Source organism: Globicephala melas, chromosome 11 (assembly GCF_963455315.2).
Source record: "Globicephala melas chromosome 11, mGloMel1.2, whole genome shotgun sequence".
In the NCBI taxonomy this organism is placed as follows: Eukaryota; Metazoa; Chordata; class Mammalia; order Artiodactyla; family Delphinidae; genus Globicephala; species Globicephala melas.
This window is the reverse complement of record NC_083324.2, coordinates 81,445,711-81,457,029: the sequence shown is the minus strand read 5'-3', so window position 1 is coordinate 81,457,029 and position 11,319 is coordinate 81,445,711. Positions and strand designations below refer to the sequence as shown.

The 11,319-nt window shown below is 38.9% G+C and overlaps 3 non-coding genes across 3 annotated transcripts; 2 read left to right on the top strand and 1 right to left on the bottom strand.

The window, feature by feature from the left end:
• The first annotated feature begins 2,451 nt into the window (after positions 1 to 2,451).
• TRNAS-CGA (transfer RNA serine (anticodon CGA)) lies at positions 2,452 to 2,533 on the top strand. Its single transcript has one exon. It is a non-coding gene; the product is annotated as a tRNA-Ser (tRNA).
• A 1,445-nt stretch (positions 2,534 to 3,978) lies between these two features.
• TRNAR-ACG (transfer RNA arginine (anticodon ACG)) lies at positions 3,979 to 4,051 on the top strand. The gene has a single exon. It is a non-coding gene; the product is annotated as a tRNA-Arg (tRNA).
• Positions 4,052 to 9,302: 5,251 nt separating this feature from the next.
• TRNAL-UAA (transfer RNA leucine (anticodon UAA)) lies at positions 9,303 to 9,385 on the bottom strand. The gene has a single exon. It is a non-coding gene; the product is annotated as a tRNA-Leu (tRNA).
• Positions 9,386 to 11,319: the final 1,934 nt, after the last annotated feature.

Below are 11,319 nucleotides of genomic sequence, written 5' to 3'. Positions count from 1 at the left end.
GGGGACTGAGATGGTCTCAATGTAATTTGGGGGAGAGAGGCACGTTCAGTCTATAGCAATCACCAAAACATCCATTTCCTTTTCTGACTTCAACTATGTTTAGTCAAGTATAAGTTGATATTGACTTTTTGTGCAGGGAGGCCAGTGGCCAATGGGTGATGTTGAAACCAATTATTAAAACATTTTGAAAGGAAATTATCCTGAACTGATCCTTCACATCCAGAAGTGCTGCCCCACCATACAGTCCTGACTGTCAGTTGAGTCTGAAAGAGTCTTCGTAGCCATCAAAGGAGGCATTTTCTAAGATATCTTTTTACCTCCCATTTCTTCCTGAAATTGAGAAAGGAAGTTGACTGAGAAAGACGCTTGGACAAATTTTAAAATCAAAGATGCTTTAAAGAAAATACCAGTCCGCAGGCGTCAATCCAGGAGGAAAGAGAAAGAACATCTCCTGGGGGAATGTTGATGTGTAGAAGAATGTGGTACCATTTAGAACTGAAAAGAATCCCTGACAAAAGTTAAACTCCCAAGGTGGACACAGGGAGGACAGGATGAACAGTGACTGCTTTTGGACGACGTTATTTTAAACAACCTCCTTTTTCTGTCCCCACCTCTACTTGGGGGTGAATTCCTTAGTAGTGTAGAAGTACTAGGAAGAAAATCAAGATCTAGCTGAGAAAGAAACACAAAAATTTCAAAAGAGCTTTTTCATTTGTAAGTGGATTTCACAGTCTTCACCCCAAGATTATTTAATTCTCCAAAGTGTTCTGTTGGAAGAGCTATAAAACCTCCAGAACTGTGCACTGTTTACATGACAAAACTGGGGACAGGAAACTGGAGATTTATAGAGTCACTTCACTCACTTATGAAGTGAGTGAAGGATTTCCCGTGAAAACAACTCCTGGGCACTGTCCGCTGTAAGAACTACACTCTGGTCAAGACAGAAAATAAAAAGAGAGCTATGCTCTTTTCTCTGCAAAAAACAAATCAACAAAACAAGACACACACAAAAACAACTTTTAAAGTTGTATTTCTAGACCCAAAGGAGGAAGTTTAAGCTATTTAAATTCTGCTAATTCTTCCACTTCCTTCAGAACATCCTAGAGCAAATCAAGGGCTTTGAAGTCAGGGTGTGAAGATGGTGGGTCTGACCTACTGAGCTGGTCCTGGTTGCTCACAAATGGAAGATCCCATTCAGTGTCTGAAGAACATTCCAGAATCGTTTGATCTTGGATCAGGTGATTCTCCTAGAGACTCCCAGGTCTCCCGTGCCCTGTGTGTCCAGGGCTAGACTTGGACAGCATTCCAGAACCTTCTTGCCTTTTTGCCTCAGGCTTCCTGAGTGGCTTCAAATCTTATTTGTGTGATTAGCTCCTTCTGAGGCTCGAAGTGAGGCCTCCTTCAGAGTGCTGACTATTGCTGAGTTCCAGAAAGGAAGGGCTAGTCACCATTCCAGAGGAGAACTCTGGTAAGAAAACTTTTCTCCTCCACTTCCTCATTTATACTGTTTTCTTGAGCCTTTATTTGATTTTTTAAATAGGTAACATCTAAAGTCTAATGTGACATGCAGTAAATTTCTTCCTCCTGCTTCCAAAGAATTCCACCTCCTTAGTCTCCAGCCCCTCAACTGGGAACTTTGTTGTGAGTTTACTGATTATCCTTGAGAGTTTTTTTTTTTTTTTTGCTTTGTTTTGTTTTTGTAAAATGCATATACAATCTAACACAAATATATCTCCAATAGTATCATTCTATAGAGATTGCTCTGAACCTTGCTTCTACTTTATAGCATATGTATGTACATAGTGATCTTTATCAATTTGTTTTAAATATGCATAGCATTTCACTGTGTAGTTGTGCCATAATTTATCTAATTAATAGTTCTGACTAACTAGGTTTTTCTCAATCTTACCATTACAGTTAATGCTGCAGAGAATGTTAGAACACAATATAATTTCTCATGTGTTCAAGTCTATGTTTTACATTTGTGGAAATGCTGTATCAAAGAGTATATGCATTTGAAATATTGGTAGATCCTGCCACATTGTCCTCCTAGCAGTAAGGCATAGTGTATTTGTGGAGAACACAAATGAGCAGAATCGTAGACACACTTAATACAACTCTTACTTCATTCAATGCCAAGTATGAAGCTAAACCAGGCAATCCATGAAGACTGTAGAAAATTTTAGAAAATCAAGGATTCTTGTGTTGCTGGAATATTGCCTTCTCTCAAGGAGGTGAGATTTCGCAGCCTGGAGCCTGGCAGGATGGGGACAAGTTGGATGAGGCTGAGCGGAGAGATCTGATGAGGGGACTTGAGAAGTGATCTCCTTTCACGTACTGCTTAAAGTAAACATGCCAAATAAGCAAGGATGGCCAGAATTGGTAAGCAGGATTATAAATCAGGGACCTGTATGGTCTTTTTAGATTCCTAAATAGAGTATGGGGATGCAAGCTGTGATGGCCGAGTGGTTAAGGCGTTGGACTCGAAATCCAATGGGGTTTCCCCGCGCAGGTTCAAATCCTGCTCACAGCGTTTCTCGGTGCTTTTCCACTCAAATTACGAAATGACTTTCTCAGTGTGGTTCTCAATCTTCGTCTTATTACATAAACAAACTGAGGAGTAAGAAGGCAGCTTTCCGTCCCGTCCCTAGTACACTCTCAGTATTTTGGCTCTTCCATCCTCCCCCAAACTGGGCGGGCACCTGTGAATCACTTGAGCGCGGGGGCGGGGCTTCCTTCAGCCCAACTATCTGCAGCTACCCCTCAGTACCCGGGAAGCCTGAGACTTAGTGAACGCTCAAAACAGCTGCTTGTTTTGTATCCATTCTGTTAAATCTAAAAGTAGCAGCAGGTCCCAAAGGCAAAGAGAAACAAGAAATTCTGTTTTAAAAAATCTGTAATAAAATTCCCCGCTCTGTTAATGGCGATGCAGGTAGCTTCCTTAAAGAGTTCTCTGGTATTTAAACAAAACAAAACAGTCTAGTGAGAACCATGAAGGTCTAGGATCATAAATATCTGTGTGTGTGTGTGTGTGTGTGTGTGTGTGTGTGTGTGTGAGCGCTCTTTAAAACATTGTACTATAGAAATGAGGAAACCGAGACAAAGAGAAGATACACAACTTGCGCCAACGCAATAAATCTAACGAGGGAAGAGTACGGATAAAGGCTGTGGGCACCGTGACTGCACTCGGACCCAAACTATTGTACTTCTCGCTCAAAGAACTGCCCTCACTTATAAACACTTTTGTATCTCCACATACCTATTTCGCCTACATTGAGCCCTTAAATATAGCTAGCCAATTTATGTAATGATACTGGTATTCTCTAATTTTATAATTATATTAACTCTGAACTTCTAAGTTCCTATATGAATTTGGTTCTTAAAGTGTTTACCTTTATTAAATTATTACCCCCATTTCGCCTAATTTGGGAGGGTGGGTGCTTCGGAATGTTTTTCTGCTGCTTAGAGTCTGAAATTATTTCCTGTGTAAAGAGTTTCAGCTCTTTGGAGAGTGAGATTGAAAAATATGATTAATACCTCAAGAATGTGTTTTATTCCACTTTCTCTTTCACTATATCAAAATTGAAAATTAAATGGATCACTAATTTTTGACCCATACTCAACATCAGTAAGTGCCAAAGGAAAATGAAATGACTTGATGAATGGACAGATGAACCGACTGTTAAAGAAGCGTTCATAAGTAGAAACAATACAGACAATCACGCACATAAATGGGGGGAAAATGCTAACCACAGTCGTTCTATCACATACATGATGCTCCAAGGCAGAAAATTCTTTCATAATTATAAATATTTTAAGTGAATGTAACTTATACAAATTGACCCCGAGGATAACCAATCAGTTTTAGTAGAATCCATAGGTCTTTCTTGTACAACTAACTTCCATCTGTGTCATGAATCAACCGTTTTCTCAATGAGTCTAGTGAATAATGAGTAATAGACAGGATTATAACAAGGGGGGCCAGTGGCGCAATGGATAACGCGTCTGACTACGGATCAGAAGATTCTAGGTTCGACTCCTGGCTGGCTCGACTTGCCCTTGTCTTTTAGGAAAAAATATGTCTCTGTGTACATTTTTCAAATTGATAACAAATTCTTAACGTCCTTCGATCTGGTTCTTCGCCTTGCATGGGGCCCGCCACACAGTGCAATTTTGGCTGTCCGTTAAGTCTGAATGGATGCGTAGGTTGTCTCTCTTCTGAAATGTCCTTTTAATCTCGTTTCTTTTAATGATACTGAGAAGGGGAGTTGACAGAAAGGTCTTTAGAAAGACAACTTTAAAAAATTAAATACGGAATATTATTTGACCATAAAAAGGAATGAATTTCTGATACATGCTACAACATGAATGAAACTTGAAGACTTCATGTTAAATGAAAGAAGCCAGACACAAAAAGCCTTATGTTGTATGATTCCATTTATATGCAATGTCCGGAATAGGCAAATCCATAGCGGCAGTAGTAGTTGCCAAGGGCTGGGGAAAGGGTACAGAGTTGGTTTGCGGGTGATGGAAATGTTTTGAAACTCGATAATGGCGATGGTTGCACAACTCTGGGAATATACTCAAAAACACTGAATTGTACACTTTTATGTGAATATTATAGACTGTGAAGTATATCTTAGTTTTTAAAGATCAAAGAAGTGTCAAAGAAAAGAAACAAAGTCTGACCAGTATTTTCTTCATTAATTTTTCCCCCGTTGGGCAGGGCTCTCACTCTTCAGGCTCTTCCCCTGCACACTTTCTGTCTCTGAGCATCGGTCCTAGAGGAAAAAGAAGGGACATCAGCTGGAGAAACTGAAGCAGGAAAGCCACTTCTGTGGACAAACGAAATCATAGCGTCCCCCTTAGGCCCTCAATTCAGCGATCTTGGCAAAGATCTGCCCTGACACCCGAGAAAGCTATTCAGACTCTTATCTCATCGCCCAGCTCCGGATCTCAACTAGAAGAGCGCGGCAGCCTCACCGCCGAAGACAGAGACTAAGAAAGTGTTCCGAGTTGTAAGCGATCCTAGACAAAAGTTAAACAGACAAGAAGAGGGCGACGGTGTCAAAGGAGGAGAGGAAAGTGGCAGTTTGGGGGTGGTGTCTCTTTCAACAGCTGGATCTCCTTTCTAGGTCTTCCTGGGGCGTGACTTCAGACGCTTGGGGCCGAGTGGAGGAGCCTGGGAAGGAAATCAAGGTGAAGCTGGGAAAGGAACAAAAACATGCAAAGGAGACTTTCATTTGTTGGTATTCATGTATTTATCTTACAAAAGTTGATTGACTCTGGACAATGTGCGTTGTGAGGGGTGCCGGCAACCGAAAGAATGAACCTGCCACGCGTCTAGACCTCGTTTGATACCTCATCTGTTGGGCTGTTACCGAATTAAAAGGGGAGCGGGGTGGGGAGAGAAGAAAGGTCCAAAGGATTTGGAACTTCCTGATGTAAATACTTCTCAAATCTTAGCGCGGAGAAGAATCGCTAAGAAAAAGTATTAAGCCCAGTTTTCTAGGCTTCACCGCCCTCCCTCCCAGAGATTCTATATTGGTACTAGGATGCAGCCCATGAATTTTTAGCAAGGTGATGCTTCTGCTGCTATTCCGCCAACCATACTTTAAGCAGTACTGGACTAGTGCGTTGTATTTTATTACTCACTTTTTCCAGCTAACATCAACAGGGAACTTCCACGGTAGAAGAAAAAAAAAATAGAACATCTATATGGAGACGCTCACAACTTTAGTATTATTCCACCAGGCTTTACCCAACAAAGATAACCGACTTTTCTACTCTCAAGATTTTTGGTTTGTTTTTCTCTTTTATAAACGTGTTTCATTGAATACTTTTTTTTTTGGTGGTGGTGGTGGAGGCTTGTTTTAGAAAGAAGTCCGTTTCAACCTCCCTCTCAAATAAACAAAAAGACCTTTCTTTGATATAATAATCAAATCACTCTTGGACTTAAAGGAGATAAGCTAGGTTTTTTCAAAACTCTGCATATTGGGAACGTTCCTGCCCCCCCCAAAAAATCTACAGAGATTATACTGTGAAGTGAGTATTTTTTCCTTTCCCCCAGAATGTTGTGGAAGTGCCCTGTCCAAAACAATAGCCATTAACACATGTTTTTAAAATTTAGTTTTTTAAAAAAAGAATGTACAATATCTCATTAATTTTTTATTGATTGCATGTTGAAATGATAATATTAGGAGTTAAAACATTAAAATTAATTCCACTTGTTTACTTCTTAAAATGTGACTACTAGAAAAATTAAACTTACTTATTATGTGATATTATTTGTTAACTCTCACACCTTCTTGCGGTTATTGATGTAGCAACATCAGTAAAGTGTAATCAGTTTGCCAAGGATGTGGTTCTTTGAAGCAGACGCCATGGCAGTGTCATATTCCAAAGAATTTGTTTGTTCTTTACTTCAAAAAATATCTGTATTCTTCTCCAAACGCAATTCTTTGTATGTGAAAATGAAAACTTTCTCACACTATATTTCTTTACTGTTTTTCTTTTTCTGTTCAAGAGGGCTCTGTGGGTTGGCTGGTTGAAGAGCGTGCTTAGTAAACAAAAGATCCTGGATTGCAATTTGGTGGAGCTGTCTCCATAGGTTTTATAATTTTGAAAATTGTTAGCCCTCATTTTGTTGAACACAGTTTGGGGAATTGATCCTTGATCAAACCCGAGTTGTTCAATTGCTGTATGATGTGGAGAACTAAGAGCCTGATGTTTACTTTATAGATGTGGTTTCTGAAGGTGGCAGGCACTGGAAGTTTTCAAAGAAAAGAGGGAAAGACTGGATGGAGTATGTAAAAAGTTGCATGAAAAATCATTCCACACATGGCATGAATGAAGCACTGTAAATTATTATTTGGACACCAAACAGTTCAGAATTCTCATCAGATGACAATGCCCCTCTCATATGCAATGAGATTAACAGTGATTTGCTTTGCACATCATTGAATATTTTGTCTTTAATCAATGACTTTACCATCTGAGAGTTTGCAATGAGAGCTACAGCAGTTACTGGAAACCACTGTTTTTTATTTTGTATGATCCCCACAAACAGCGTTAATTCTTTTTTGCATCCTGGAATATTTACCACACATGATGTGGTCAATAAATATTTGTGAATGGATTTGTGAATATCCAGTTTCTTTTCTCTACTATTTTGGAAGTCAGTAGAATGGAGCTGGATGCTGGAGATGCTGACGGCTGCAGGAGCTCCTGGAACCAGAAAGCAAAACTCTTTCCTCCTACTGTGTCTCTCCTGCACCCCCTACTGACAAAATTTCGGTGCCAGCTGGCACAAGAAAATAAATGTTTAAAAGGCCCAGAACCCTTTTCAAACAGTAGTCTAAAAGAGTGAATGTGTGGCTGAGAAGTGCATTAGAAAAAAAACCTGTCTTTCCTCCTGTGTGTCTCCTTCACTACTCACACAAGAACACTTTGCTTCTGACACTTCTGGCCACCAACTACATGGGAGTTTTCCCCCCACCAAGCAATTCTACAGCACTAGCTGAGTGTCCTACAGTTTAACTCAATTGTGACACTATTTATCTGGAGATAGCATCAGATCCCACAGGTTACGGGCTTAGTCCCTCGAGACCGCACCCATTTCAGATGCCAATGGAAAGTAGTAGGTCCCCACGTTACCCCAACACATAAACAGATGACACATTTCAGTAGATTGTTGCAAACTAAAAGTCCAATAAATATGTTAAATTTAAACACACACACACAGTAAGACTAACTAGTCTACTAGTTAGTCTATCAAATGCCTTTGATAGACTAACTAGTAGACTCTATAGAGCTGAGAAAAGAAGTGATAAACTTGAAGGTAGGCCTAAAAACTACCCAAGCTGAAACACCAAGAAAAAAAAGAAAAAAAGAGCATTGAAGAATTATTGATTAATATATTTGTAATCAGAATCCCAGGAGGTGAAGAGAAAAGAACAGAAAAAATATTTGAAGAGTTAATGGCCGAGTATTTTCCCAAGATAATGAAATACAGATATCCCTCACTTTTCAAAAGTTCACTTTTCTGCCACTTCATTTTTAGGAAAGACCTACGTTTGTACCTGTTTTGTAGAAAGCCATTATAGAGGCAGCGTGCATCAGGAGCAGCAAGGGTGGGACCACCAAGCTCCTCCCCCAGGAACTACAGTCAGCATCTCAGCATCAAGCCGCTATAGCTTTGAACTGTGTCTGTGAGCATCTGTGCTTTACCTACATTTATTTTGTGCATCCATGTGCAAGAAGTGTCCTAAGGTAACTGCTTCTTCACTTCACACCAATTCAGCTTGTGAAAGGTTTTATAGGAATGCTCTACTTTCCGATAGCAGAGGAAACCTGTACATCAAACCTCAGCTCCAAGGTCAGAGAATTCCAATCTATCTATCTATCTATCTATCTATCTATCTATCTATCACCTATCTATCAATCAATCTATCTATCTAAAACAGCAGACTTATCAGAAATTAGGTATACCAGAAGATAACGGAATGACATTTTAAAGTGATGAGAGGCTAAAAAAAAAGAAATTAAAAAAAAATCTGTTAACCCAAGCAAAAAATATTTTCCAAAAGTGAAGAAATAAAGGTCTTTCCAGACAAACAAAAACTGAAGAGTGCATTACTATCAGACCTGAAAAATAGGAAATGTTATAAGATGGACTTCAGGAAAAAGGAATACAAAAGAATGAATATCCATTTCTGTACATATAATGGAGGTACATATAAGGAATACTTTTTCCCAATTTTCACTCTAAAAATGATAGACTGTATTAAGCAAAAGTAGTAGTGACGTATTGTACAGTTACAGCATATATGAAAGCAAAATCTATGACAATAACACACACTATAGGAGGGAGTATATTATTACAAGCTTCTTACACTGCACTGGAAGCAGCATAACATTATTTGAAGGTGGACTTTGATTAATTGTAGCTGTATATAGAAAACCCTAGGGAAACGACTAATGATTTTTTTAGACATACAAATGATAAGGCAATGCTGGAGATATCATCAAATCATGTAAAATACTCATATATTTCAAAGACAGGAAGAAGATAAAAGAAAGGAACAAAGGACAAAAGGAACACATAGAAAACAACTAAGTTAGCGGATTTTGATACAAACATGTCAATATTTGCGTTATATCTAAACTATCTAAATCACCCAATTATAGATAGATCCTATCAGATTGGATAAAAGAAGTTCAGCGACATCTACATGCTGGACTATTTTCCAACTTGTACAAGGAATTTTCATTTTCAGGTAAGACATCCGCTAAAACGGAGTTACCGGGAGTGGGGTTCGAACCCACGCGGACACACGTCCATTGGATCTTAAGTCCAACGCCTTAACCACTCGGCCATCCCGGTGGCCTGAACCAGACCTAACATGTCAAGTATTACTGGGTTAAAATTAATTAGACTTCCTAGTCCCTGGATTATGAATAATTTTACACACGTGAAATCTGGGACCAAGCTTTAAAGAGAGAAAACAAATCCTTGTAATGTTTCTTGGAAAAAACTAATGAAAACGTTTATTTTCACTAGTTTATTAGTTTATCTAATCACAAGTTTGTGCCACGCTTTAACCAGCGTTAGGGAAACACTGAACCACCCCTGATCTTATGGACTTACATTAAGATGAGGAATATTATGACAAAAAAAAAAAAAAAAAGCACATGATGCTGCAGGAATACATACTTTTCCAGACCCAACTCACTATGCTCAAGAGAAGACACTTCTTTTAGTGGATCTGGAAAGAAAAACCAAAGAGGAAAGGAAGTGGTATAACAGAGGTGGTGAGAATGCAGCCTCATGAACCATGTCTCAAGACTCTACAAAGGTGGAACGTACATGTTTTATTACTCACTACAGAACACTGTTTTGCCCCATTCCAAACCCACTGAATCTAATTGTCCAGGTAAGGGCTTCAGGTTTGGAATCAGAGGACAGTTAATATCGAAACAAGTTCCTCTTGGAGTACATTTGGAAAACCCTAGTGCAAGCATATGGAATTTGGAATTTGAATACAAGACATTGGTTTTAATAAGGAAGTATTTTAAACAGAAGTTCTAACTCTCCACTAATGAAATTTCTTTCCTGAGTACTTACTATGTGCTAAGTGCTGAGCCAGGTGTACATAATCTACCAGGTCAGTAAGACGCTGCCAGACACTTCGGGGTTGGGGTACTGGGTTGTTTAAGAACTCATTAAAACAGGTTTCAGATGGGTATTTGGGGAGTTGTGTTGAAAGTCTGTGAAGGATTCTGGAACCAGAGATGAAATTAAATCCTGAAGTAGGGTTTGGAATAGAAGTAATTTATAAACATCATAAAACATCTATTGCAAGCCACAAAAATAAATAAATACAGTCACCACTTGGTATCTGCATCTGAAGGGATTGGTTCCTGAAACCCCCTCAGATACCAAAATTTGTGGCTAATTAAGTTCCTTACAGTCGGCCCTCCCTATCTATGGGTTCTGCATCCCATACAATAATATGAGATAATATGTATATTATCTCATATATATATAATATGAGATAATATGATAATAGGATTGTGTCAGCTGTAACATACAAGCACAAAAGGTCCAAGGGCAACTCTCCTCAAGCTTAAAACCATTGATGCAGAAGGAGTCCATCCCTTGTTGGCAATGCACAATGCTTACTGAGTTCAAAAACCTATGTCCTCCATTGCTTTATAAAACCAGGAGAAACGAATATGTCACTCATTTCATTGGTCCATCCAGTGCCAGGTTCTGTCTCTGGCCTTTTAGATACTATGTGCTAATGAGCAAAGACATGGCCTGAGAGATTCTTGCCTTTGCATATTGGGAGAAATCCAGGCCTGTCAATGTCTGGGTCAGAGGTGAATTGGGAGGGGTGAGTAGTGGGTGCAAGAAAGGGCATATCAGAGAAAGGAGTCCCCATACAGAGACATACACAAGAGTTTTTCTATTGTTCTGTTATTGTAATTCTTTTTTGGTCAGTATTTTTATTGAGGTATAATTGACATAAACCTTATATTAATTTCAGGTATAAAATGTAATGATTTGATATTTGTATATACTACAAAATGATCACCACAATAAGTCTAGTTAACATCCATCACTATACATTGTTACATATTTCTTTGTGTGATGAAAACTTTTAGGATTTATTCTCTTAGCAACTTTCAAATATTCAACACAGTGCTATTAACTATTTTACCGTAGTGTACCTTACATCCCCATAACTTATTTTATAACTGGAAATATGTACCTTTTGGCCCCTTTCATTCATTTAGCCCATCCCCCAACCCCTG